The sequence below is a fragment of the Crinia signifera genome, chromosome 1, assembly GCF_055691185.1.
Source record: "Crinia signifera chromosome 1, ASM5569118v1, whole genome shotgun sequence".
Lineage (NCBI taxonomy): Eukaryota > Metazoa > Chordata > Amphibia > Anura > Myobatrachidae > Crinia > Crinia signifera.
The window spans coordinates 153,057,465-153,082,564 of record NC_139217.1 but is presented as its reverse complement, the minus strand read 5'-3'; positions in this window follow the sequence as shown (position 1 = coordinate 153,082,564).

Here is a 25,100-nt window from a genome sequence, read left to right as displayed (position 1 = left end):
TTGTGTCCGTGTCTTATTTTAAGTGTTAAGGTTATAAGGTATAAGTTGATAAAGGTTGAGTTTTGTTACAGTGTATGCATAAAGATACCCAATGTTGAGTTTATACATTCTTCTCAACGGTCTGGCATCCCACCCAGGGCCAGCAGCATTCGGTGCTGGTGATGGTGGGGCAGCAGGGAATCCCCCCTGCCTGCCGCTGCTCAGTGGGGATTTAATGCTGTGTGCATGCGCACTGCATCTATTCAGGTAGGCAGAGTGACTGGGAGCATGGCCAGCAGCTCACTAAGTGCTGGACATGCCCCCATAGCTGTATAGATGGGGCGTGCCTCGCAGCAGTTCCATGAGTATAGGTCACACCCATGAAGCAGGAGGCCACGCCCACAGAAATTTGGGCACACACAAGCATCCCTCTTCCTTCTCTGCCAAAGTTGGGGGGCATGGTAATATAAATGTCACCTTAATTCATGTTCTATCATATATGGGCACTGTTGAAATGTTCTCCTCTGGCTTCTCTCTCCATTAGAAACCAGCAGTGCTCCATCATCCTGCCTCAGAGATGCAGTCTCTCGTACCATCCAGGGACTGACGTTTCACCATCAGTTAGGCCAAGGTGGTTTTGGGAAGGTAAGCAATGAGGTTTCAGTTGTCACAGGGGAATTACTATATGTCTCCATATTATTAGAGGTGAACAAGGCTGCAGTGCAATATCATTCAATGTCAGTTGTGATTCACCATTCCATGTAATGATATTGCACACAGTATAACTGCATGATGTGTAACATTCCCCCGCTATAATATAACACTACAGTGTCCGATGGTTCTGGTAGGGCGACCTCTTCTAGTAGTCACTGTAATAAGGTTACAGTATGTGGTGTGATAGAAGCATGGAAGGATAGACGCACTGTGTAATGTGTGACCTCCTACCGCTATAGTCGCCCCTTTTCTTACATTATCAGTGCAGCATCAGCTAGAACATCAGGGAATGTTGCCTGTATTACATGTGGCACTTATATACGTGTGAAACGTCTTTACATTGTGTAGAAGATGCTGCTTCACTGAAACGCAACCTGCAAGGTGCAAAATCTCTGGCAGTAAAAGTATTATATAATACCCCAGAGTGGGTACGGCCTGGCTGCTTGGGGCATCACATGGTAGCATTCAATGTAGCACTTTATTATTGTTTACCAGTGTAACACAGTCTAATTTATGTCCATCACTTATGTATCACTCCTTAGCACATAGCTCATTTTCTTATTAACAGTAACACAAAAGCATATTTCTAGGGAGGTGCCCGGTGGTGGCTGGGCTTTACCAGCATGGGGGGATTCCGTGCCCCAGATGTAAAGCTGGCCATACACTATTGCAATGTATCACATAAGTGTATGGCCATCCCCCCCCTGGAGCTGCCCTGGATCTTCTTGGATGGCAACATCGCATGCCATCCGTTAGCCTCCGTTATGATAGGGGAGCATGCACTGGATCCGATGGCATGTCATACACATGGCTCAGCCCGATCCATCAGATTCGGATGAAATTGGCCCAAATGGAATAACTGTATGGGGGCCTTTCAGCTTAGTGTTAGGGACCCACAAGGGATGACGTCACCAGGACACTGTGGTTATGAGGTTAACACTGTAATATTTCCTCTAGGTTCTCCTGGCCTCACACTCAGCTCACAGCCAGTTGTTGGCTGTGAAGGTCATGAGCAAGAGATGGCTCCTAGAGATCGGCGTAGAACATGCATTCATGGAAAGAAAAGTGCTAGACCTTGCATCTGGGTGCCCATTCCTCATCCATGGCTACTTCTCCCATCAGAGCACGGTACGGCTGTGACTGCCTCTAACCTTTTACATGTCGACCTAATGTTGTGTCAACCTTTTCATCATGTCCACCTAATGCAGGTCGACATATTTCATGTGTTGACGTATTGACCTATAGTGGTCAGCCTAATGACTGTCCACCTATGTACTGTTGGCCTAGGCACCGCCCCCCTGGTCCCGTCCCCTCCCCATGACAGTCCTAGGGATGGCCATCGATGATTCAAAATCATCAATGGTTTATGGTCGATGTTGAATACTTTTGCCATCAATGGGGGAGAACCAGATGGCTCTGCCCCCGACACCCGCAAAGCCCCGCCCATTTGTTTTGATTGGCCTACAGGCCAATCACTCAAACATAATAGATGACCATCAATATGTAAAACTATCGATGGACACCCATTGCATAGTTTTACACTATTGATGGCCTGTTGCACTTTTGCCATCGATGGCAAAGGCACCGATGGCCATCACTAGACTGTCCATTATATTCCCATGAGAAGATGAGAAGTGAATGAGTAATGTATAGAATTTCTCCTTACTTAGTTATTTCGGACAAAGGTGACATTCCCCTTGCCCTAGCTCTGTCCTGCCATGTACAGATGTGGCCAAGTACATCGTGGCTGCGTTGCGCATAACGTGCGCTATGCAAATCGCGCATGAATCGCGCCTGCTCCTTGCGCTATAGTCCCATTATAGATTGCGTTATAAATGTAATGTAATCTTGTAAATGTAACCTGCAATTACACTCATTGACCACCAGATGTCACTTTTCCCAAACAGTACAGCGCATGCGTAAAAATCTCTTCTACAAAACAGTCCGGCTGCCACGACTTTACACTACAGATTTTGTCCTTACTTTACGGACAGTGTTCTTGTATTTTATTTGCAGCAGCAGTTACGTACGGTTATTTATGCAATTGGTACAGAAGCCATGCTAACCTTTGCTATTGCTGTAATTATATTATAATAACACAATGGTTTCTACCATACACAGAATCACGTGTTCTTTGGGATGGAGTATGCCAGTGGCGGAGACTTCCGTAGTCTCCTGATGAGGAATGGGCCCATGGACATCTCCAGTGCAAGGTGAGGATATAGAGTAATGTGTTGTTACAGCCGCTGATAGAGGGAGGACTTACTGATAGATTATATATTATACATATACATTTTGTATTCAGTCAGAAGGGTTCTGATGTATCAATATATAATACAGTATAGAAAAGCATGCCTTATATGTGTCACCTTATATTGGGCAAAGTAATACTATTAGTAGTAACAAACTCCGGCTGTGACAGGATTATACAGCTGCTGTCATCTCTGTGTGCAGCAACATGAAGGTGGCCGTGTACTAAGGGGCAGCTGTATATGTGGTTTGGGAAATGACACATGTCAGATGTGACAGGATTATACAGCTGATGTCATCACTGTGTGCAGCAACATGAAGGTGGCCGTGTACTAAGGGGCAGCTGTGTATGTGGTTTGGGAAATGACACACGTCAGATGTGACAGGATTATACAGCTGCTGTCATCACTGTGTGCAGCAACATGAAGGTGGCCGTGTACTAAGGGGCAGCTGTGTATGTGGTTTGGGAAATGACACACGTCAGCTGTGGCAGGAATATACAGCTGCTGTCATCACTGTGTGCAGCAACATGAAGGTGGCTGTGTACTAAGGGGCAGCTGTGTATGTGGTTTGGGAAATGACACACGTCAGATGTAAATTTCAGATAAAAACTGTTGCATTTACTATTCCATGGTTTGAGACTCAGGGTCTAATTCAGTACCAGTACCTGTACTGCCACCTGCTGGGTGAGCGAATGCCCCACCCCCTGCCACCATGCGTACAACATTTGGGACGAAAAAATGTGAAAACCCCATGTTGACTTTTTGACTGTAGACCTAATCCGTGTTGACCTTTTGATGCTGTCAAATTAATGAACCTGTCGACCTAGACTCTGTGTAACATCCATTCGCAGTCCCTGCCAGCGAATCGCCCTTGCGAATGGTGGGACGGCGTACCACCATTCGCACTGCGGGGTTACATGGATTCGCAAGGCTGCAAATTCGTAGCCTTGTGAATCAACCAGAATAACCCCCAATATGAAGTGAATTGCACCAATGCACAAAAACAGAAACCTCATATTAACCTCATATGGGAAACCTCATATTAACCTCATATGGGAAACCTCATATTAACCTCATATGGGAAACCTCATATTAACCTCATATGGGAAACCTCATATTAACCTCATATGGGAAACCTCATATTAACCTCATATGGGAAACCTCATATTAACCTCATATGGGAAACCTCATATTAACCTCATATGGGAAACCTCATATTAACCTCATATGGGAAACCTCATATTAACCTCATATGGGAAACCTCAGCTGGTGAATGTGAAACAAACCAAATGAGGCCTTTGTCAGAGAATGGGGGAGCGTCATCTGGGAATCACAGCCATTATTTATGGGGGCCGGACGGGGTCCCGACAGTCAGGATCCCGACAGTCATTTACCCGACGACGGGATCCCGACTGTCAAAACACAGACAGCCGGGTGCCCGACGGCCACCGGCTATTCTCCCTCGCGGGGGTCCACGACCCCCATAGAGGAAGAATACAATAGGTGGCAAGCGTAGCGAGCCTCTGTGCCCCCAGTGTGGCGAGCGCAGCGAGTCCGCAAGGGGCTCTGTTGCGCTCACCATGCTGTCTGAGTCCGGCCAGTCGGGATCCCGATGTCAGGCTAATGACTGTCGGGATCCCGACTGTCGGACCCCTATACCACACCCATTATTTATACATCCTACAATGTAACATTAACCTGTTTTCTATCCAACAGATTCTATGCAGCAGAGATAGTATGCGGGATTCAATTCCTCCATTCCAAGGGAATAGTCCATGGGTAATTATATAGTTACAGTATGATAATAGTATAATAAAGCGATATTACTATGGAGTGTATAATGCAGAACGTAATATACTGATCATGTCTGCTTCCTACATTCTACACGCTATACATGTTACCAATTGGCACATATTTCCCACTTACATGTTACATGGCCTCCTTTACATAGTAATGTACAATCGTCATCTACAGCTCTCAGTAGACACAGAGGCTGTCTCTGCACAATTGTTTTATGCTTTTATTGTCAATTATGGCTGAGGAGAGTATTGAGTAGGGAGTGAGAGGTGCAGGGGAAGGAGGTGCTGAGAAGTGCAGGGGAAAGAGGTGGGAGGGAGTGAGAGGTGCAGAGGAGGGAGGTGGAGGAAGGGAGGGAGAGGTGCAGGGGAAGGAGGTGGAAGGATGGAGTAAGAAGTGCAGGGGAAGGAGGTAGAGGAAGGAAGTGGGAGGTGTAGAGGAGGAAAGAGGGAGTGAGAGATGCAGGGCAAGGAGGAGGATGTGAGAGTTGCAGGGGAAGGAGGTGGAAGGATGGGTTTAGAAGTGCAGGGGAAGGAGGTGGAGGGGGAGGTGCAGAGGAAAGAGGAGGAAGTAGGTAGTGAGAGGTGCATGGGAAGCAGGTGGAGGGAGGGAGTGGGAGGCGCAGAGGAGCAAGGAGGGAGTAGACATGCAGGGAAAGGAGGTGGAGGGATGGAGTGGGAGGTGCAGAGGAGAAAGAAGTGGGAGGTGGAGGGGAAGGAGGTGGAGGGAGAGAGTGAGAGGTGCAGGGTAATAAGTTGGAAGGAGTGGGAGGTACATAAAAAAAGAGGAGGACGGAGGTTATGAGAGGTGTAGTAAGGGAAGTAAGAGGAGCAGGAGTGACAGATGACAAATTAAGGAAAGCTAAAATAAATAATTGCGGAAGAGGTGGATGGACACAGGTTGGATAACTTCACCTAATATGGTTCCTTTAACTCCATCTCCAATTGCTATTTATATGAATCTAAAGGTGTCTGGCACTCACTACACAGGTAAATAACTCACCCATTGTGCCTTATTCAGATCTGAGCTCAGTACAAATTTGTTTGGAAAATGGGCAAAACCATGTACACTGCAGGTGGGGCAAATGTAACATTTATAGAGAGTTATTTTGTTTCTGTGCAGGGTAAATACTGGCTGCATTATTTTTACACTGCAATTTAGATTTCAGTTTCAGCACATCCCACCCAAATGTAACTCTCTCTGCACAGGTTTCATCTGCCCCAACTGCAGTGCACATGGTTTTGCCCATTTTCCAAACAAATTAGTAATGAGCTCAGATCTGAATAAGGCCCATTACCCCTAAAAGCTTACAATCCCCAATGATAAATGGCAGCGGCTGCACTCAGGGAATAACAGCACAATAAGCACAATGTGCTGCCTGGCCCACGTGTCAGTGTATTGTTATTAATTCTTTTCTGGTTACAAATAAGAATAAACTGACCCCATTTATAAGCTGCTCCCCTTCCCCAGCTGGGAACGACCAGCATCAGCCTCCATTTGCCGCTTCCTATGACATCAATATCACTAGTTATTTACAGTATGCTGTAACCACACATATTAGTATCACAGGGGTTATTGGGCCGAGGAAGGTTCCACTATTAAATAACCTAGAATTCTGCAGAACACATACAGATGTACATGACATGGTGGAATCACATGGACACTAACCTACAGTAAATATGATTACATTAGTCCTTGGTCTCAAACATATGAAACTATTATTAGTTAGAATGTACACATGTAACGTGCAATATAATTTATGTACCAAATAATTCCTGTTTGTATGAAAACAAAGATTTTATTTTCTTCACAGCGACCTAAAACCAGAGAACATCTTGGTGACTCCAACAGGACATCTCAAGATCGCCGACTTCGGTCTGGCCCTTGAGATCACGCCTAGAGACGAGGGTGTTACTGGCTGTGCTAGAAGGTGTGGTGTCATTATTCCTGAGGTAAATGCAAAGGGTTTCCTACTGTTTCCTCATGTAACTATGTACATGGGGCCTGATTCCAACCCTGTATGTGACGGCATATAGCCAAGTTGGGTAAAAAGTATTCACTGTAGCACGCACATGCATCGTTGCACATTTCTGGGTAATTCTGATTCTGCCAAGTGTTGGCAATTTCTCTCCATGTGGAAGATGCACTTACATCCCCCCCCCCCCCCCCCCACTACCAGCATTCCCCAGGTACCGCATTATTAATAATCCCATATGCACTAACATATGCGATTATTAATGCAGAGGACAGCTCTTTCCATAAGAGCTGTCAATTGCGATGCAGCTCTGGCATTGGACTTCTGGGTCTGGTGCAGAATTAACAGTAAACAATACGACTCTTATGTTGGGTACACACCGGAATGATCATGATTGAAAAATACAAATCAGACCAAAGTGCGCAGCTGAACCCAAAGTGCTGCAAACACATCATGCACAAAGTAATAATCTCAAGAGTGATAAAGATGGAAATAGTGCATACTGTACATACAATAAGCGCTCAAAGGGTAACCATCAGTTCTGAATCGGATCTAAAACATGTCGAAACGTGCCCAATTTACATAAAATCGGACGAAATTGCATCGACATTGATGGGACTGAGCAAAATCACCTTAAGTGACTACCCTCCACCATAGCGTCCTCCATGGGAACGGGTACATGCGACTTCCGGTCCGGCTCTTACCATGGGAAGATGACGTGAGACTGTTGCCGTGTGTTGGCAGGACAGCTGCTGTAAATAATATATAGTACGTGAACTGGCATATACAAGTGAAAGAGCAATAACTCGGGACAAAATATACCTAAAAACAGCAAAGTACTTATTATTTATAAACAATATAAAATATTGCTGCTGTTACTATAACATGTAGGGGTTATCTTTACCGCTATTTTGTTAATTTACAAAAAAAAAAGCAAAAATTAAAAAACAAAGTGATTATTATTATTAAAATGTTGGTAACCAATTGCTCTCCTCTGGTAGCTGTATTTCGGCAAGGAGTACATGATTGGCGAAGACTGGTTCTCATTTGGAGTCATCCTGAACGAAATGATAACCGGAGGTCATGCTGCTCACTCAAGATTCTGCGCAACAGAATCTGCCGCCATGGACCTCATTAACATGGTAAATATGATATTACATTCATAAATTATTAATATAAATGATGTCATTGGTTGTATATAACTTTATAAGATGTTGGATGTAAGTAACCATTAGTCACTGTGTTATAGGAACAATCTGTTCAGTCCTCTGATCTCTATTGAAAACCAGAGTATCTGATCTACTCTACTGTCCAATTACTGCTACAAGTAAACTCTGCACTCTGACAGCCGGCCACTATTACTGACTACAGATGTGCCCTGCTACAGCTTTGCTGCGTATAGCAGCTTGCTGTAGTGGGATTGCAGTGTGAGCGCATCAAAGCAGGCTCCCATAAAGCAGCAGGGTGCATGCGCCCGCACCAGCCAGCTCCTATATAAGTGTATGCATAGTGGGAGTGTACGCATACCATATGCCCTGCTATGCCGCGCATTGTGCAGCAGTGAATTGCGGCTTTACGGAAAATAGCTGAATCTTTTGGCGACGGCTGACGCAGCTGTTAGCTATGCTATAACTATTGATAGAGGAGTAAAAGATCTACATGGGTGTTTTTTTATTGATAGGTGACTTTTCTGCATTTTATAAATAGGATTAATAAATATAAAGAGCATCACAATGGAGCACATACTCAGCAGGTTTGAGCGGCTTTCAGCTCAAAGCCGCCCAGTGTGTGTGCCCCGGCGGTGAGTGCTGCTGCGCGCTCCCACATCATCGCCAGTAAAGCCGTTCATCTGCTGCTATTACAAGCAGATGAGCGGCTTTGAGGACGGCTTTGCATAGCTCTGCACTATGCAAAGCCGTCCTCCCCGCCGGGCAGGGGGAAAGCCGCCCAGTGTGTATGCACTGAGCAGCTTTCCCCCTCAGCGATGATAGCGATCATCGCTGTGCACACACACACACAGCATAATCACCCAGTGTGTACGGACCTTTAGGACACATATGACAGGAAATGGCAGAATGGTTACATGTTCTTGGAAGGGGAATGTAATGTGAGACACACAACAGATCCCAGATAGAATGTCAGTAGTAACATACTGTGGCCATGGAGAAATCCCTTTATATTCTTCTGTGGCGGCAGCAGAAATGTTTGTACAATGATTGTATTGAGCAACTGTGCTGTATAATTACATCCAAATACCTTTTTCAGCTTGTCAATAACCATCTGGGCCAAGAACCAGGAGTTACTGACAACATCCGCCACCACCCCTTCTTCCAGCACATCGATTGGGTCGCCATGGAATCCCTTGGGATGGAGCCCCCATACTTCCCTGTAAGTATAAAACAGAACTTCCATGAGCTACTCATTGCTGGTCAGCAGATAATGTATAAGTGCCAAACACATACATGGGGTGTGGATTAAGGGATCGGCTCTGTATATATAGACAGCCATTATGTCAGCATGCAATAGGCTGACAGGGTCACTAATTAGACAGTGTCTAGGATAGACAGGGTGAAACGTTTAACTGGCAAATTGTCAAGTTTTAGTCATTTTAGCCCTTCTCGACCCCCTAATGCCTAACCCTAACTATCCACCCCAGTGTCTAAGCCTAACTCGGACCTTAATCCTAACTGCCCCCTAGTGCCTAACCCTAGCCTGTCCTCTTCTGCAGACTAACCCTGACCTTAACCCTACCCCTACCTGAGAGAGCTCAATAAGATTTGGCACATGATGTGCCTTTTCTTACACATGAATTACATGCGATTTTTCACACATAATCTCGGAGAGCTGCAGGCAGGGGGTGTATGAATTGAAAAACCGATTTTGGACCCGATTTTTTTTTTTTTTTATGAAATGTAAATCGGGTCCCTGGGACCCGATTTTACATTGGATTCAATGTAAAAATATTCCCAACCCCCCCAAATTTAACGGCGTACACCGCACCCCACGATAGACGCCAACCTGAAGCGTGGCAAGCGCAGCGAGCCCGCGAGGGGCGGCGGTGCGCGTCCTCCGACCTTTTCATTCCCCTACTATCCACGTCGGCGTGGAGGTGAGAATAGAATAGTGTGGCGAGCGCAGCGAGCCACCGAGCCCGAAGCGTGGCGAGCGCAGCGTGCCCCGCGAGGGGACGCGTATACCTGTGAAGTTATACGCGTCCCCTCGCGGGGCTCGCTGCGCTCGCCACGCTTCGGGCTCGGTGGCTCGCTGCGCTCGCCACACTATTCTATTCTCACCTCCACGCCGACGTGGATAGTAGGGGAATGAAAAGGTTGGAGGACGCGCACCGCCGCCCCTCGCGGGCTCGCTGCGCTCGCCACGCTTCGGGTTGGCGTCTATCGTGGGGTGACGACGGGGACATCTATAATGTGAAATGGGTCATATTGGCCCATTTCACATTTTTCACATTTTTTCACTATTTCAATGTTAAAAAATATTTTAACATTGAAGCCTATGGAAAAATCGGGGGCATCGCGTCGGGACCATTGTTAATGGTCCCGACCGACGCGATGCCCCCGATATTTTACCTTTCCCGACACGATTTCAATGTTAAAATATTTTTTAACATTGAAGCCTATGGGGAAATCGCGGGCATCGCGTCGGTCGGCTCGTGACCATTGTTAATGGTCCCGACCGACGCGATGCCCCCGATATTTTGTCCTAGCCGGCCAAATGGACCTGATTTCAAAGGAAATCGGGTCCATCGTATGGATCGTGTACCTTAACTTAAAGGTACACGATCCATACGATTGTGGCCGTGCTAGGAAACAAGTACCAAAAATACTATTCAAAAGATCAGGTGGCTGCTGATTTGCTGAAAGAGATCTCTCAGCCACCCAGTCTTTTGAATAGGATTTTTCAATTCTGCTTGCCACCTGCCGCACCCTGCTCACCGCACCCAGGATGTCCTGCTGACTGCTGCACATAAGATGTATTTTATGTGCTGCCGTCCGAGCTCTGATCCGATGCGCACGGGACTGCGCATCGGATCCGATCGGATGTCAGAGACAATCTGCTGGATCCTCTGGCCCAAATCGCGTAGCATATGGGGGCCTTAACAGTGTAAAGATCCCTAACACAGTTATTCTTGTGCTCAGGGTTACATAAAAATCACTGACAAAGACACATTTTTAGTTTTCTTTCTAGCAGGGGACACACAAGTAGAAAGGACATAATTACTATGTTACCAATACTTTCTTATTGCCCCAGATTTGAGCTCCGTTACATCTTCTGACATTTTTCTAATATAATTGATAATCCTGCGCCTCATAATAAGCTGACAAGGAGACAAAGTGGACTATAGAGCACAGGTTACACTTTCCATAGTGAGCTTCTGGAATGTCATTTTCCTCTCTGCACTTCTAGAGTATATAGATGTCTCTTGATAGCACAGAGTAGACGAACACCTGTAATTGCACCATAGCAACCTCACATCTACTGTAATGCTGTGGTTATATATATATATATATATATATATATATATATATATATATATATATATATATATAGTCTGAGCGACACCTTTATACATTTATGCAACATTTATGCCACTGCCTTTAGCTTTATATATAGGCATTTTCTTAGGGTCTATAATGGAAACTACTATAAATAACCTTTACATAAAGAAGTTTGCTAAATGCCTCTGTCTGTCTTACACAGTCCTATGGTAGATGTAATAATCACTAATATACAACGTTACTTCTTATTTCTGTAGGCATTCTTTCCACCCTCTGCCTCCAGTAATAACCATCTAGAACTAATGGAGGCAGAAGAGGCCAATTACCCACCAATTACAGCGGCGGAGCAGGCAAATTTTACGGGTTTCTCGTCAATTACCTCCAGCTGGAGAAGCTTCCCAAATCCACCTGGTCTAAATACATCTAGTGAGGCAGAGGCACTGCTGGATGCGACCATGCCAGGTTCTGCATGTAAGTACATTATATCTTCATTTTTCTTATTATTTTTAACCATGTTTAATTGAAGACTTCAACTTTAAATGGGGACATGATAAAGAAAGAAAAATGGAGCTAGATCTGGGTATAGCAGTATTATACAAACCAATAATACATGTTCAGAATGGGGCGTACACCCGGGGTGATTTCAGGTCATTCTCTAAGTGATCTCACTAGAAAATGCCCCTACATTTGCTGGTGAATTTATTCCAGCACTACATTATGTATGCGGCATGTAATATACATAGATGGTACGTACAGCAAAAGGATTAATCAGTGCATTGGAATACATGTATGATAGTAGTAATGCAGAGAACTCAGTGTACATATATCCCTATGGAGCGAAGGAGAAATAAACTGTGTTTTCTGCATTATAACTATACTGTAGGGTGGGGGAATTCTGTGATTCTCTTGCTTTGTTTAGCCCCTCCGTTGCCTGAACTAGCCCCTACCTTGCCTAAACTAGCCCCTCCCTTGCCTGAACTAGCCCCTCCCTTGCAAGCACTTGCAATGGACCAATGAGTTCATTTGAGCAACTTGCCACTTCTGTGTACCACATATTTATTTCCTACCTGCTATTCATTATGATCACCCTGGCCCTGATTCGCAGCCGTGCAGGGGGAGGGGGGGTACGCAGGCACTGCGGAAGAAGTTTGGTCCACACGCAACGCTGTGAAATTCATTTCATGGGGACCAGAATAAGGTCTTTACTGAGAACCTGTAAAAGAAAGATCCGTAAGCAGGGAAGAGATTTTGCGACCTCTCTGTAACTAAAGATACTCAGTCTGTACCCCTTCAGTCTCACTTACATATTATATCCTGTAAAAGCAGCCAGCGTACAATTACTTACAAACACTCTATCCCATCCTCCATTTCCCATAAGATGTGGCCCCTCCCCATAGAACCCCCTGATGTGCAGGTCCAGGTGCTTACTCTACAGATGAGCGCATTAGTGCAAACAGAAGCGTCACAAAGCAGCTTATGCTCTGCAGTCCCGTAATGTTACAATCTAGTAAATTATACAAGTGTCTATAGATTTCATCATGGAAACAAAAGATATATATTATGCTATTTTGTATCTTGTTATAAATGTGACCAGATTGCACATGGAGTAATAGGTACAATGTACTTTTGTTATCATATAGAACATCAGCTGAAATACAGAAGGTAAGAGGATGGATGTCAACAGGTAAGATATGAAGGCGTGTGATCTACAGTGGCAAAGGCTACACACCGGTCAGGTAGTATGAGACCTTTGTATTTGGTGGTGACGCTGGTAAGAGCAGTTTGGGAATAGGATGCAGGAGGCAGAAAGGTGGTGGTGGTGGCAAAGAAAGGAGAGGAATGGGATGAAGAAAGCAGGCGGTGGTAACAAAGAGAGGAGGTGACAGGGAATGAGACGCAGAATATAGGCGGTGGCAGCATAGAAAGGAGAGGAGAGGATGGGGAATGAGACGCATTAAGCAGGCGGTGGCAGTAAATAGAGAAGAGGTGACAGAATGGGATAAAAAATGCAGGCGGTGGCAGTAGAGAGAATGTGACGGAAGAGATGAAGCAGGCGGTGGCAGAATTTTTTTTAAATTTACATATGAAAAAAATTTAAGCATATAAATGATAAGAAATTATAGTGAAAAGATATAGTAGAGTGAGATATAGAGTGAATAAATAAATATATAGTGGATGAATAGATAGATAGGGGAATGCGAGAAAGAAAGCAGGCGGAGGAGGTTGAGAGAAGAGAGGAGGTGACGGAAGAGATAAAGCAGGCGGTGGCAGAAAAATATGTAAATTTACATTTGAAAAAAATATTAAGCATAGAAATTATAAGAAATTATAGTGAAAAATTATAGTAGAGTGAGATATATAGTGATATATAGAGTGAATAAATAAATATATAGTGGATGAATAGATAGATAGGGGAATGCGATAAAGAAAGCAGGCGGTGGAGGTTGAGAGAAGAGAGGAGGTGACGGAAGAGATAAAGCAGGCGGTGGCAGAAACATATGTAAATTTACATTTGAAAAAAATTTTAAGCATAGAAATTATAAGAAATTATAGTGAAAAATTATAGTAGAGTGAGATATATAGTGATATATAGAGTGAATAAATAAATATATAGTGGATGAATAGATAGATAGGGGAATGCGATAAAGAAAGCAGACGGTGGAGGTTGAGAGAAGAGAGGAGGTGATGGAAGAGATGAAGCAGGCGGTGGCAGCAAAAAAATTTTTTAAGCATATAAATTATAACAAATTATAGTGAAAAGATATAGTAGAGTGAGATATATAGTGAGATATAGAGTGAATAAATAAATAGATAGTGGATGAATAGCTAGATAGATAGGGGAATGAGATAAAGAAAGCAGTCGGTGGAGGTTGAGAGGAGGTGACGGAAGAGATGAAGCAGGCGGTGGCAGCAAAAAAAATTTAAGCATATAAATTATAAGAAATTATAGTGAAAAGATATAGTAGAGTGAGATATATAGTAAGATATAGAGTGAATAAATAAAAAGATAGTGGATGAATAGAGGAATGCGATAAAGAAAGCAGGCGGTGGAGGTTGAGAGAAGAGAGGAGGTGACGGAAGAGATGAAGCAGGCGGTGGCAGCAAATTTTTTTTTAAAGCATATAAGTTATAAGTAAATTATAGTGAAAACATATAGTAGAGTGAGATATAGAGTGAATAAATAGATAGTGGATGAATAGATAGATTGGGGAATGCGATAAAGAAAGCAGGCGGAGGAGGTTGAGAGAAGAGAGGAGGTGACGGAAGAGATGAAGCAGGCGGTGGCAGAAAAAATGTTAAATTCACTTTTGAAAAAAAATTTAAGCATATAAATTATAAGAAATTATAGTGAAAAGATATAGTAGAGTGAGATATAGAGTGCATAAATAAATAAACAGCGGATGAATAGATAGATAGGGGAATGCGATAAAGAAAGCAGGCGGTGGAGGTTGAGAGAAGAGAGGAGGTGACGGAAGAGATGAAGCAGGCGGTGGCAGCAAAAAAATTTTAAGCATATAAATTATAAGAAATTATAGTAAAAAGATATAGTAGAGTGAGATATATAGTGAGATATAGAGTGAATAAATAAATAGATAGTGGATGAATAGATAGATACTGTAGATAGGGGAATGCGATGAGGAAAGCAGGCGGTGGAGGTTGAGAGAAGAGAGGAGGTGACGGAAGAGATGAAGCAGGCGGTGGCAGCAAACATTTTTTTAAAGCATATAAGTTATAAGAAACTATAGTGAAAACATATAGTAGAGTGAGATTTATAGTGAGATATAGAGTGAATAAATAGATAGTGGATGAATAGATAGATTGGGGAATGCGATAAAGAAAGCAGGCGGTGGAGGTTGAGAGAAGAGAGGAGGTGACGGAAGAGATGAAGCAGGCGGTGGCAGAAAAAAATGTTAAATTTACTTTTGAAAAATAATTTAAGCATATCAATTATAAGAAATTATAGTGAAAAGATATAGTAGAGTGAGATATATAGTGAGATATAGAGAGCATAAATAAATAGATAGTGGATGAATAGATAGATAGGGGAATGCGATAAAGAAAGCAGGCGGTGGAGGTTGAGAGAAGAGAGGAGGTGACGGAAGAGATGAAGCAGGCGGTGGCAGCAAAAAATTTTTTAAAGCATATAAGTTATAAGAAATTATAGTGAAAACATATAGTAGAGTGAGATATATAGTAAGATACAGTATAGAGTGAATAAATAGATAGTGGATGAATAGATAGATTGTGGAATGCGATAAAGAAAGCAGGCGGTGGAGGTTGAGAAGAAGAGAGGAGGTGACGGAAGAGATGAAGCAGGCGGTGGCAGCAAAAAATGTTAAATTTACTTTTGAAAAATTTTTTAAGCATATAAATTATAAGAAATTATAGTGAAAAAATATAGTAGAGTGAGATATATAGTGAGATATAGAGTGCATAAATAAATAGATAGTGGATGAATAGATAGATAGGGGAATGCGATAAAGAAAGCAGGCGGTGGAGGTTGAGAGAAGAGAGGAGGTGACGGAAGAGATGAAGCAGGCGGTGGCAGCAAAAAAATTTTAAGCATATAAATTAGAAGAAATGATAGTGAAAAGATATAGTAGAGTGAGATATATAGTGAGATATAGGTCCTTATTCAGATCTGCGTGCATTCGCACGCAGATCCGATGTTGGCCATCTGCACATGCGCAGACGGGTATCTGCGCATGTGCAGGCATATGGTGCGTGCACCCATGGCGACCTTTCGGGTTGACGGGTGCACGCACCCATGGCAGCGAGGGGGGGCGGAGATGGGCGGGGGGCGCCGGGCTGCCCCATTACAATATGGGAACGCCCAGCGTTCCATGGGCGTTCCCATGAGAACGCTGGGCATTCTCATGGTAATGAGGCAGTGACGCGGGTGTGTGGGCCGGGTAGCTGACATCACCGGATGTCAGCTGCCCGCCCATATCACGCCAGCGTGCACGCAAACGTAAGTGACTGAAAAGTCACTTATATATGCGTGCACGCTAAACATCATTCGATGGTCGGTGACCATCGAATGATGTGGGCCGACATCCCAGCAAAGCGAATGGATGTTTATGCAAAACATCCATTCGCTGCTGTGCGGCCGAAGCCGCACATTGCTGGGGCGGCGGGGGGGTGCGTTTGCCGGGCGGGGTTTGGTGGACTCGCAAGACTGCGAATTCGCAGCCTTGCGAATCAACCTGAATAACCCCCATAGAGTGAATAAATAAATAGATAGTGGATGAATAGATAGATAGGGGAATGCGATAAAGAAAGCAGGCGGTGGAGGTTGAGAGAAGAGAGGAGGTGACAGAAGAGATGAAGCAGGCGGTGGCAGCAAAAAGATTTTTTGAGCATATAAATTATAAGAAATTATAGTGAAAAGATATAGTAGAGTGAGATATATAGTGAGATATAGAGTGAATAAATAGATAGTGGATGAATAGATAGATAGGGGAATGCGATAAAGAAAGCAGGCGGTGGAGGTTGAGAGAAGAGAGGAGGTGATGGAAGAGATGAAGCAGGCGGTGGCACAAAAAATGTTAAATTTAAATTTGAAATTTTTTTCCAAGCATATGAGTTATAAGAAATTATAGCGAAAAGATATAGTAGAGTGAGATATATAGTGAGACAGAAAGTGGATAAATAAATAGATAGTGGATGAATAGATAGATAGGGGAATGCGATAAAGAAAGCAGGTGGTGGAGGTTGACGGAAGAGATGAAGCAGGCGGTGGAAGCAAAAGAAAATTATAGCATAAAAGTTATAAGAAATTATAGTGAAGACATATATATTAGAGTGAGATGTCTAGTGAGAGAAAGAGTGGATAAATAAATAGATGGTGGATGAATAGATAGATATCTAGTGGGTAAATAGATAGATAGATAGTGGATAAATAGATAGATAGTGGGTAGATAGACAGACAGATAATGGGTAGATAAGATAGTGGGTAGGGGAGTGCGATAAAGAAAGCAGGCGGTGGAGGTTGAGAGAAGAGAGGACGTGATGTGGAAAAGGAAGAAAGCAGGCGGTGGCAGCAGAGACAGTAGGTGGCAGGGGATCGGACACAGGAAGCAGATGGTGGCAGCAAAGAGTGGAGGTGACGGTGAATAGGACACAGAAAACAAACAGTGGCAGCATAGACAGTAGGTGAAGGGGAATAGGATGTAGGAAACAGGTGGTGGCAGTAGAGAGAGGAGGTGACAGAATGGGATGAAGAAAGCAGGCGGTGGCAGCAGACAGTATGTGAAGGGGAGTGGGACGTAGGAAGCACGCAGTGGCAGTAAAGAGGAGAGTAGGTGATTAAATGGGATGTAGAGAGCAGGCCGTGGCAGCAGAGAGAAGAGAGGAGGTGATGGGGACAGGGATGAAGCAGGCGGTGGCAGCAGGTTTCATATTTTTGTGTCAGTTTATTTTTTCATGATACAACAACACAATAAAGGCGTGTGATGGTCTGGCTAGAGGGGGAAACGGATGGAGGCCAGGTTTTTTTTTCTTCATTTCAATAATTTTGTGATGTTGTATTATGAAAAAAACCTCAACACAAAACATGCCTAGAAAGGGGCAGTGGTGGCAGAGAGAGAAGGTGATGGGAAACTGGATGCAGAAAGTAGGGTGCAGCAGCAGAAAGCACAGAGGAAGACATAGGGAATAGGATACAGAAAGCAGGTGGTGGCAGCAGAGACAGTAGGTGACAGGGAATGGGACACAGGAAGCAGGCAGTGACAGCAGAGAGAGGAGGTGATGGAATGGAATGAAGAAAGCAGGCGATGGCAGCAGAGACACTAGGTGAAGGGGAATGGTACGCAGACTACAGACAGTGGCAGCATTTAAATGAGTGTCATCTACAGTGGCAAAGGCTACACACAGGTCAAGTAGTATAAGACCTTTGTATTTGATGGTGACGCTGGTAAGAGCATTTTGGGAATAGGATGCAGAAGGAGGCATAAAGCAGGTGGTGGTGGCAAAGAAAGGAGAGGAATGGGATGAAGAAAGCAGGACGTTTCAGCAAAAGAGAGGAGGCGACAGGGAATGAGACACAGAATATAGGTGGTGGCGGCACAGAAAGGAGAGGCAAGGATGGGGAATGAGACGCAGGAAGCAGGTGGTGGCAGTAAATAGAGGAGGTGACAGAATGGGATGAAAAATGCAGGCGTGGCAGTAGAGAGAAGAGGAGGTGATGGAAGAGATGAAGCAGGCGGTGGCAGAAAAAAATGTAAATTTACATTTGAATTTTTTTTTAAGCATATAAGTTATAAGAAATTAAAGGGAAAAGATATAGTAGAGTGAGATATACAGTATAGTGAGATAGAAAGTGGATAAATAAATAGATAGTGGATGAATAGATAGATAGGGGAATGCGATAAAGAAAGCAGGCGGTGGAGGTTGAGAGAAGAGTAGAGGTGACGGAAGAGATGAAGCAGGCTGTGGCAGCAAAAGAAAATTTAAGCATAAAAGTTATAAGAAATTATAGTGAAGACATTTATATTAGAGGGAGATATATAGTGAGATAGAGAGTGAATAAATAAATAGATAGTGGATGAATAGATAGTGAGTAGATAGACAGGTAGATGATAGATAGATAGATAGATAGTGGGTAGATAGATAGATAGATAGATAGATAGATAGATAGGGGAATGCGATAAAGAAAGCAGGCGGTGGAGGTTGAGAGAAGAGAGGACGTGATGTGGAAAGGTATGAAGAAAGCAGGTGGTGGCAGCAGAGACAGTAGGTGGCAGAGGATGGGACACAGGAAGCAGATGGTGGCAGCAAAGAGTGGAGGTGACGGTGAATGGGACACAGAAAACAAACGGTGGCAGCAGAGACAGTAGATGAAGGGGAATAGGATGTAGGAAACAGGTGGTGGCAGTAGAGAGAGGAGGTGACAGAATGGGATGAAGAAAGCAGGCGGTGGCAGCAGACAGTAGGTGAAGGGGAGTGGGACGCAGGAAGCAGGCAGTGGCAGTAAAGAGGAGAGTAGGTGACTAAATGAGATGTAGAGAGCAGGCCGTGGCAGCAGAGAGAAGAGTGGATGTGATGGGGACAGGGATGAAGCAGGCGGTGGCAGCAGGTTTCATATTTTTGTGTCAGTTTATGTTTTCATGATACAACAACACAATAAAGGCGTGTGATGGTCTGGCTACAGGGGGAACGGATGGAGGCCAGATTTTTTTTTCTTAATTTCAATAATTTTGTGATGTTGTTTTATGGAAAAAAAAACAACACAAAACATGGCTAGAAAGGGGCAGTGGTGGCAGAAAGAGAAGGTGATGGGAAACTGGATGCAGAAAGTAGGGGGCAGCAGCAGAAAGCATAGAGGAAGACATAGGGAATAGGATGCAGAAAGCAGGTGGTGGTAGCAGAGACAGTAGGTGACAGGGAATGGGACACAGGAAGCAGGCAGTGACAGCAGAGAGAGGAGAGGAGGCGATGGAATGGAATGAAGAAAGCAGGCGGTAACAGCAGAGACACTAGGTGAAGGGGAATGATATGCAGACTACAGGCAGTGGAAGCATTTAAATGAGTGTCATCTACAGTGGCAAAGGCTACACACAGGTCAAGTAGTATAAGACCTTTGTATTTGATGGTGACGCTGGTAAGAGCAGTTTGGGAATAGGATGCAGAAGGAGGCAGAAAGCAGGTGGTGCTGGCAAAGAAAGGAGAGGAATGGGATGAATAACGCAGGCGGTTGCAGCAAAAGAGAGAAGGCGACGGGGAATGAAACACAGAATATAGGCGGTGGCAGTATAGAAAGGAGAGGCGAGGATGTGAATTGAGACGCAGGAAGCAGGCGGTGGCAGTAAATAGAGGAGAGGACGTGACAGAATGGGATAAAAAATGCAGGCGTGGCAGTAGAGAGAAGAGAGGAGGTGACAGGGAAAGAGATGAAGTAGGCAGTGGCAACAAAAATTTAAAATGTACATTTTAACAATATTTTAAATCATATAAGTTATAAGAAATGATAGTGAAAATATACAAAATCAAATATACAAGTCAAGAAATCAACATACATTTGAATACTTTTGTGTTAGTTTACCTGTTATAGGAGAGGTGATGGGGAACAGGACAAAGAAAGCAGGCGGTGGAGGTTGAGAGAAGAGAGGAGGTGATGGGTAAAGGGATGAAGCAGAAGGTGGCAGCAAAGACAGGAGGTCTAATATTTTCGCGTCAAAGACAGGAGGTCTAATATTTTTGCGTCAGTTTATTTTTTCATGATACAACACCACAATAAAGGCACTTGATGGTCTGGCTAGAGGGGCCGATTGGAGGCCATTTTTTTTTTTTACATTTTAATATTTTTGTGATGTTGTATTATGAGAAAAAACACAAAACATGGCTAGAAAGGGGCAGTGGTGGCAGAGAGAGGAGGTGATGGGAAATGGGACACAGGAAGCAGGCGGTGGCAGTAGAGAGACGAGAGAGGGTGACGGAATGGGATAAGAAAGCAGCCAGTGGCAGGAGAGACATTAGGTTAAGGGAAATGGGATGCAGGAAGCATGTGGTGGAGGCCAGGTTATTTTTTTTTATTTTAATAGTTTGTGATGTATTATTAAAAAATAAACGAACAAAAAAACATGGATAAAGAGAAGCAGGTGGAGATTGGAAAAGTGGATGAAGAAAGTAGGTGGCGGTAGCAGAAAGCGTAGAGAAAGAGATAGGGAAAAGGATGCATAAAGCAGGCCAAGGCAGCAGAGATAGTAGGTCAGGTGGAATGGGACGCAGGTAGCAGGCGCTGACAGCAGAGAAAGGATATGACGGAATGGGACACAGGAAGCAGGTGGTGGCAGCAAAGAGTAGAGGTGATGGTGAATGGGACACAGAATACAGACGGTGGCAGCTGTCTCAGTGGGTGAAGTGGAATAGGATGGCAGTGTCAAAAAAGAGAGGAGGTGATGGTAAATGGGACATAGAATAGTAGTAGTAGTAGTAGTACGTTTATTTATAAGGCGCCGCAAAGTGTCCGCAGCGCCGTACATAGCAAACAAAAAAAATCGAGGTGTGGCATTCCCACTCAGTGATATATGTTTCCCAGTTTTTCGATTTAAATGGGGTTAAAACATTCACCCAGTTAAAAGAAGAATACGATCTCCCAAGATCTTACCTCTTTAGATATTTTCAATTAAGAAGCGCTCTGATAGCGCAGATTAAACAACCATTACCCAGGTTTAGCGAAACAGACGTAAAGAGGATTCTTAAATCTAATAACAATAAAGGTCTTACCTCTAAGATTTACAACTTGCTAAAAGAAGGTAAATTGGGACAGGACCTGGTCTATGTGAGGGAAAAATGGGAAGGCGATATAGGGGCTTTGACCGATTTAGAATGGTTGTCAGCTAAAACCGCAGTGGCTAGGGCCACAAATTCATTGCGTATCCAACAAACACAACTGTTTATACTACATCGGTCATATATAACCCCTAGTAGGTTGAGCAAATTTAAGGGCAATGGTTCAACTACCTGCCCTAAATGTGGAGCTATATCAGGCACATTTATTCATCTAATCTGGGAGTGTAATCTTGTAGCTGAGTACTGGGATAGTGTTAAACGGGTTATATCTAATACGGGAATTCCAAGTGAACTGTTATCGGATAGATGTTGTATATTGGGTATAGTCCCAGGAGGAATTGACAGGAAGGATAGAACTTATATTATTAATGTATTATCGATTGCAAAGGTTATTATTGGGAGAATGTGGATGTCAAATATCGCACCGGACGTGGAAGCATGGAAAGCACGTGTAAATTTTATTGTAGATCAAGAAAGACGTTTAGCACATAGAAATCAAACATTAAATAAACACCACTTAATTTGGGATCACTGGATACAATCCCCTTACTACAACAAAAGTTAAATGATAAATGATGTGCACAATAGATATTTTCCTTGTTAGTAGTGTATTATGTAAGTTTTTTTTTTTTTTTTTTTTTTTTTTTTGACACGTTGCACTTTAAATAAGGAATTGGATTAAGTAAGAGTCACTAAAAAGTAATGTTGTACACTTGAGAAACGATTAAGGGTAACACAAATAAGATAGAGTAGTAATATCATCCATATTCTCTCATAAGGCCTAGGGATCTAGGGTTGAGCAAGTGCGAATTTAAGGTAGGGAGAGACTGGAAATAAATAGCATTGTCAAGGGTATATTGTGAGTTAGTTAAAACAGGTGCCTACTAATAAAAATGTAAATGTATGTATGTAATTGTATGTATGTAAATGTCTTCTTTCTTCTTTTTTTTATGGATGTTATAATTGCAAAACTAATAAAGAATATAAAAAAAAATAAAAAAAAATAAACGAACAAAAAAACATGGATAGAGAGAAGCAGGTGGAAATTGGAAAAATGGATGAAGAAAGTAGGTGGCGGTAGCAGAAAGCATAGAGAAAGAGATAGGCAAAAGGATGCATAAAGCAGGCCAAGGCAGCAGAGATAGTAGGTCAGGTGGAATGGGACGCAGGTAGCAGGCGCTGACAGCAGAGAAAGGATGTGACGGAATGGGACACAGGAAGCAGGTGGTGGCAGCAAAGAGTAGAGGTGATGGTGAATGGGACACAGAATACAGACGGTGGCAGCAGAGAAAGTGGGTGAAGTGGAATAAGATGCAGGAAGCAGGCAGTGGAAGTACAGAGAGAAGAGGAGGTGATGGAATGGGATGAAAAAGCAGGCGGTGGCAGCAAAGACAGTAAGTGACGGGGAATGGGACGCAGGAAGGAGGCAGTGTCAGAAAAGAGAGGTCGGTGCCGGATGGGGTCCCGACAGTCGGGATCCCGACAGGCATTCACCCGACGTCAAGATCTCGACTGTCAAAACCCAGACAGCCGGGGTCCACAACCCGCATAGAGGGAGAATAGAATAGGTGGCTCGCGTAGCGAGCCCGCAAGGGGCTTTATTGCGCTCGCCATGCTGTCTGGGTCCGGCCAGTCGGGATCCCGACTGTCGGACCCCTATACCACACCCGAATATTTTTGTGTCAGTATATTTTTTCATGATACAACAACACAATAAAGGCGTGTGATGGTCTGGCTAGAGGGGGAACGGTTGGAGGCCAGGTTTTTTTTTTACATTTTAATATTTTTGTGATGTTATATTATGAAAAAATAAACTAACACAAAACATGGCAAGAAAGGGGTAGTGGTGGCAGAGAGAGGAGGTGATGGGAAACTGAATGTAGAAAGTAAGTGGCAGCAACAGAAAGCGTAGAGCAGGCTTGTCCAACCCGCGGCCCGCGGGCCGCATGCGGCCCAGGTCGGGTAGTAATGCGGCCCAGTGCATTTTATAGAAGTTCTAAATATAAATTATAGGGCAACTCCGCCTGCAGCAGCGTCTCCGTGCTGGCCGCGGCACTGTGCCCAAAGTAAAGATGGCCGCGGCCAGCATCGAGTTCTCCCAAACCTAAAATGGCCGCGGGAGCGCTGGTGTGCATGCGCAGGCGCACTCAGCTGCTCCTGCGGTCCGAAGGACGTCTGTGCTGGCGCTTCCCCCACGTGATTCATCCCAGCAGCGCGCAGGGCTGGATGATGATCTGATGGGTGGCGGCGGCAGGAGCAGGCAGCCAGGCCAGCGGTGACTTCTCATACCCCCACTACCATCAGCTGTGGTGAGTAATCACTACAGGGGGCATTATGAATATAAGTGGCATTACCAGGGGGCATTATATTCATAATGCCCCCTGGTAATGCCACTTATATTTATAATGCCCCCTGGTAATGCCACTTATATTCATAATGCCCCCTGGTAATGCCACTTATATTCATAATGCCCCCTGGTAAGGCCACTTATATTCATAATGCCCCCTGGTAATGTGGCATTACCAGGGGGCATTATGAATATAAGTGTGAATATGCCCCACACACATTGATGATTATTAATTAATGAGCATAAAGGTGTGGGGCATATGTTTAATGGGCATCATTTGTGTGGCATATGTTTAATGAGCATCAATGTGTGGGGCATATGTATAAAGGAGCTTCACGCTGTGGGGCATATGTATAATGGAGCATCACGGTGTGGCATATGTATAATGGAGCATCACGGTGTGGCATATGTATAATGGAGCATCACGGTGTGGGACATATAGATAATGGTGCATGACAGTGTGTGTGGTATATGTATAATGGAGCCTAATGTGGGGCATATGTGTCACCTGGCACTGTGGGGGCATGTGTGTCACCTGGCACTGTGGGGGCATATGGCACTGTGGGGGCATATGGCACTGTGGGGGCATATGTGTCACATGGCACTGTGGGGGCATATGTGTCATATGGCACTGTGGGGGCATATGTGTCACCTGGCACTGTGGGGGCATATGTGTTATATGGCACTGTGGGGGCATATGTGTTATCTGTGTCAGAATGTGAATTTTTACTCATTCCCTGTGTCAGAATGTGTATTTCAGCTTATTTTCTGTGTCACAATGTGAATTTTGGCTTATTCTGTGTGTCACAATGTGAATTTTTACTCATTCCCTGTGTCACATTGTGAATTTCGGCTTATTCTCTGTGTCAGAAAGTGAATTTCGGCTTATTCTCTGTGTCAGAATGTGAATTTGTACTCATTCCCTGTGTCACATTGTGAATTTTGGCTTATTATCTGTGTCAGAATGTGAATTTTGGCTTATTCTCTGTGTCAGAATGTGAATTTCGGCTTATTCTCTGTGTCAGAATATGAGAAACAATGTCAAACATCTCACTAACTTTATTTCCAATTAAGTTTAATATGTTAACTATGTTGTCTATGTTTTTTTTGGATGATCAGGTATCGTTACTGTTATTTTATTTTATGTGCGGCCCAAACCAAATTTTCATCTTCTAATGTGGCCCAGGGAAGGTGAAAGGTTGGACACCCCTGGCGTAGAGGAAGAGATA